This window comes from Schistocerca gregaria, unplaced genomic scaffold (assembly GCF_023897955.1).
Source record: "Schistocerca gregaria isolate iqSchGreg1 unplaced genomic scaffold, iqSchGreg1.2 ptg000043l, whole genome shotgun sequence".
NCBI classification, from domain to species: Eukaryota; Metazoa; Arthropoda; class Insecta; order Orthoptera; family Acrididae; genus Schistocerca; species Schistocerca gregaria.
In genome coordinates, this window is record NW_026061702.1 from 12,443,632 (window position 1) to 12,449,449 (window position 5,818).

Genomic DNA, 5,818 nt, shown 5'->3' on the forward strand with positions numbered 1-5,818 from the left:
GGCTGCTAGTCCTCCTTTCATGCAGAATCATAAGGTCCTAGCTCATGTCCAAGGCACAAAAGCCAGCTAAAAAGTCAATAATCGATACCTAAAACTTGAATTTTACTACTTCTCACTGGCTATCGCATCAACTTAGAAGCTTCATCTCTGTTCTACTATGGTGCTTTTAGTGTCTCCGCATACTGCAGCACGCGACATAGCTTTGCAGACGATAAGTACAACCGTTTCAGAGAGAAGAGCGGCCAATGTGACGATCTGGCTTTAAGGCGATTCGATAACATACGACGAAAACGGACGGATTTCTCATTTTTTTACTACATATGACCACTATGCACATTCTCCCATGCATCTCGGCTGCTAGTCCTCCTTTCATGCAGAATCATAAGGTCCTAGCTCATGTCCAAGGCACAAAAGCCAGCTAAAAAGTCAATAATCGATACCTAAAACTTGAATTGCACTACTTCTCACTGGCTATCACATCTACTTAGAAGCTTCATCTTTGTTCTACTATGGTGCTTTTAGTGTCTCCGCATACTGCAGCACGCGACATAGCTTTGCAGACGATAAGTACAACCGTTTCAGAGAGAAGAGGGGCCAATGTGACGATCTGGCTTTAAGTCGATTCGATAACAAATGACGAAAACGGACGGATTTCTCAGGTTTTTACTACATATGAACACTTTTTACATTCCCCCGTGCAACTCGGCTGCTATTCCTCCTTTCATGCAGAATCGTAGGGTCGTAGCTCATGTTCAAGGCACCAAAGCCAGCAAAAAGTCAATAATCGATACCTAAATCTTGAATTGTACTACTTCTTACTGGCTATTACATCAACTTTGAAGCTTCATCTATGTTCTACTATGGTGCTTTTAGTGTCTCCGCATACCGCAGCACGCGACATAGCTTTGCAGACGATAAGTACAACCGTTTCAGATATAAGAGCGGCCAATGTGACGATCCGGCTTTAAGTCGATTCGATAACAAATGACGGAAACGGACGGATTTCTCAGGTTTTTACTACATCTGAACACTTTTCACATTCTCCCATGCAACTCGGCTGCTAGTCCTCCTTTCATGCAGAATGTTAAGGTCCTAGCTCATGTCCAAGGCACAAAAGCCAGATAAAAAGTCAATAATCGATAAATAAAACTTGAATTGTACTACTTCTTACTGGCTATTACATCAACTTAGAAACTTCATCTGTGTTCTACTATGGTGCTTTTAGTGTCTCCGCATACCGCAGCACGCGACATAGCTTTGCAGACGATAAGTACAACCGTTTCAGAGAGAAGAGCGGCCAATGTGACGATCTGGCTTTAAGTCGATTCGATAACAAATGACGAAAACGGACGGATTTCTCAGGTATTTACTACATATGAACACTTTTCACATTCTCCCGTGCAACTCGGCTGCTAGTCTTCCTTTCATGCAGAATCTTAAGGTCCTAGCTCATGTCCAAGGCACCAAAGCCAGCTAAAAAGTCAATAATCAATACCTAAAACTTGAATTGTACTAATTCTTACTGGGTATTACATCAACTTACAAGCTTCATCTGTGTTCTATTAAGGTGCTTTTAGTGTCTCCGCATACCGCAGTACGCGACATAGCTTTGCAGACGATAAGTACAAGCGTTTCAGAGAGAAGAGAGGCCAATGTGCCGATCTGGCTTTAAGTCGATTCGATAACCAATGACGAAAACAGACGTATTTCTTAGGTTTTTACTACATTTGAACACTTTTCACATTCTCTCATGCAACTCGGCTGCTAGTCCTCCTTTCATGCAGAATATTAAGGTCCTAGCTCATGTCCAAGGCACCAAAGCCAGCTAAAAAGTGAATAATCGATACGTAAAACTTGAATTGTACTACTTCTTACTGGCTATTACATTAACATAGAAGCTTCATCTGTGTTCTACTATGGTGCTTTTAGTATCTCCGCATACCGCAGCACGCGACATAGCTTTGTAGACGATAAGTACAACCGTTTCAGAGAGAAGAGCGGCCAATGTGACGATCTGGCTTTAAGTCAATTCGATAACAAATGACGAAAACGGACGGATTTCTCAGGGTTTTATTTCATATGAACACTTTTCACATTCTCCCGTGCAACTCGGCTGCTAGTCCTCCTTTCATGCAGAATGTTAAGGTCCAAGCTCATGTCCAAGGCACAAAAGCCAGATAAAAAGTCAATAATCGATAAACAAAACTTGAATTGTACTACTTCTTACTGGCTATTACATCAACTTAGAAACTTCATCTGTGTTCTACTATGGTGCTTTTAGTGTCTCCGCATACCGCAGCACGCGACATAGCTTTGCAGACGATAAGTACAACCGTTTCAGAGAGAAGAGGGGCCAATGTGACGATCTGGCTATAAGTCGATTCGATAACAAATGACGAAAATGGACGGATTTCTCAGGTTTTTACTACATATGAACAATTTTCACATACTCCCATGCAACTCGGCTGCCAGTCCTCCTTTCATACAGAATCATAAGGACCTAGCTCATGCCAAAGGCACCAAAGCCAGCTAAAAAGTCAATAATCGTTTCCTAAATCTTGAATTGTACTACTTCTTACTGGCTATTACATCAACTTAGAAGCTTCATCTGTGTTCCACTCTGGTGATTTTAGTGTCTCCGCATACCGCAGCACGCGACATAGCTTTGCAGACGATAAGTACAACCGTTTCAGAGAGAAGAGCGACCAATGTGACGATCTGGCTTTAAGTCGATTCGATAACAAATGACGACAACGGACGGATTTCTCAGGTTTTTACTACATATGTACACTTTTCACATTCTCCGTGCAACGCGGCTGCTAGTCCTCCTTTCATGCAGAATTTTAAGGTCCTAGCTCATGTCCAAGGCAACATAGCCAGCAAAAAGTCAATAATCGATACCTAAAACTTGAATTGTACTACCTCTTACTGGCTATTACATCAACTTAGAAGCTTAACCTGTGTTCTAGTATGGTGCTTTTAGTGTCTCCGCATACCGCAGCACACGACATAGCTTTGCAGACGATAAGTACAACCGTTTCAGAGAGAAGAGCGGCCAATGTGACGATCTGGCTTTAAGTCGATTCGATAACAAATGACGAAAACGGACGGATTTCTCAAGTTTTTACTACATATGATCACTTTTCACATTGTCCCATACAACTCGGCTGCTAGTCCTCCTTTCATGCAGAATCTTAAGGTCCTAGCTCATGTTTAAGGCACCAAAGACAGCAAAAAAGTCAATAATCGATACGTAAATCTTGAATTGTACTACTTCTTACTGTCTATTACATCATCTTAGTAGCTTCATCTGTGTTCTACTATGGTGCTTTTAGTGTCTACGCATACCGCAGCACGCGACATAGCTTTGCACACGATAAGTACAACCATTTCAGAGAGAAGAGTGGCCAATGTGACGATCTGGCTCTAAGTCGATTCCATAACAAATTACGAAAACGGACGGATTACTCAGGTTTTTACTACATATGAACACTTTTCACATTCTCCCATGCAACTCGGCTACTAGTCCTCCTTTCATGCAGAATCTTAAGATCCTAGCTCATGTCCAAGTCACCAAAGCCAGCTAAAAAGTCAATAATCGATACCTAAAACTTGAATTGTACTACTTCTTACTGGCCATTACATCATCTTAGAAGCTTCGTCTGTGTTCTAGTATGGTGCTTTTAGTGTCTCTGCATACCGCAGCACGCGACATAGTTTTGCAGACGTTAAGTACAACCGTTTCAGAGAGAAGAGCGGCCAATGTGACGATATGGCTTTAAGTCTATTCGATAACAAATGACGAAAACGGACGGATTTCTCAGGTTTTTACTACATATGAACACTTGTCACATACTCCCATGCAACGCGGCTGCTAGTCCTCCTTTCATGCAGAATCATAAGGTCCTAGCTCATGTCCAAGGCACAAAAGCCAGCTAAAAAGTCAATAATCGATACCTAAAACTTGAATTTTACTACTTCTCACTGGCTATCGCATCAACTTAGAAGCTTCATCTCTGTTCTACTATGGTGCTTTTAGTGTCTCCGCATACTGCAGCACGCGACATAGCTTTGCAGACGATAAGTACAACCGTTTCAGAGAGAAGAGCGGCCAATGTGACGATCTGGCTTTAAGGCGATTCGATAACATACGACGAAAACGGACGGATTTCTCATTTTTTTACTACATATGACCACTATGCACATTCTCCCATGCATCTCGGCTGCTAGTCCTCCTTTCATGCAGAATCATAAGGTCCTAGCTCATGTCCAAGGCACAAAAGCCAGCTAAAAAGTCAATAATCGATACCTAAAACTTGAATAGTACTACTTCTTACTGGCTATTACATCAACTTAGAAGCTTAATCTGTGTTCTACTATGTTGCTTTTAGTGTCTCCGCATACCGCAGCACGCGACATAGCTTTGCAGACGATAAGTACAACCGTTTCAGAGAGAAGAGCGGCCAATGTGACGATCTGGCTTTAAGTCGATTCGATAACAAATGACGAAAACGGACGGATATCTCAGGTTTTTACTACATATGAACACTTTTCACATTCTCCCATGCAACGCGGCTGCTAGTCCTCCTTTCATGCAGAATCATAAGGTCCTAGCTCATGTCCAAGGCACAAAAGCCAGCTAAAAAGTCAATAATCGATACCTAAAACTTGAATTGTACTACTTCTTACTGGCTATTACATCAACTTAGAAGCTTAATCTGTGTTCTACTATGTTGCTTTTAGTGTCTCCGCATACCGCAGCACGCGACATAGCTTTGCAGACGATAAGTACAACCGTTTCAGAGAGAAGAGCGGCCAATGTGACGATCTGGCTTTAAGTCGATTCGATAACAAATGACGAAAACGGACGGATTTCTCAGGTTTTTACTACATATGAACACTTTTCACATACTCCCGTGCAACGCGGCTGTTAGTCCTCCTTACATGCACAATCTTAAGGTCCTACCTCATGTCCAAGGCACCAAAGCCAGCTAAAACGTCTATTATCGATACCTAAAACTTGAATTGTACTACTTCTTACTGGCTATTACATCAACTTTGAAGCTTCATCTGTATTCTACTATGGTGCTTTTAGTGTCTCCGCATACCGCAGCACGCGACATAGCTTTGCAGACGATAAGTACAACCGTTTCAGAGAGAAGAGCGGCCAATGTGACGATCTGGCTTTAAGTCGATTCGATAACAAATGACGAAAACGGACGGATTTCTCAGGTATTTACTACATATGAACACTTTTCACATTCTCCCGTGCAACTCGGCTGCTAGTCTTCCTTTCATGCAGAATCTTAAGGTCCTAGCTCATGTCCAAGGCACCAAAGCCAGCTAAAAAGTCAATAATCAATACCTAAAACTTGAATTGTACTAATTCTTACTGGGTATTACATCAACTTACAAGCTTCATCTGTGTTCTATTAAGGTGCTTTTAGTGTCTCCGCATACCGCAGTACGCGACATAGCTTTGCAGACGATAAGTACAAGCGTTTCAGAGAGAAGAGAGGCCAATGTGCCGATCTGGCTTTAAGTCGATTCGATAACCAATGACGAAAACAGACGTATTTCTTAGGTTTTTACTACATTTGAACACTTTTCACATTCTCTCATGCAACTCGGCTGCTAGTCCTCCTTTCATGCAGAATATTAAGGTCCTAGCTCATGTCCAAGGCACCAAAGCCAGCTAAAAAGTGAATAATCGATACGTAAAACTTGAATTGTACTACTTCTTACTGGCTATTACATTAACATAGAAGCTTCATCTGTGTTCTACTATGGTGCTTTTAGTATCTCCGCATACCGCAGC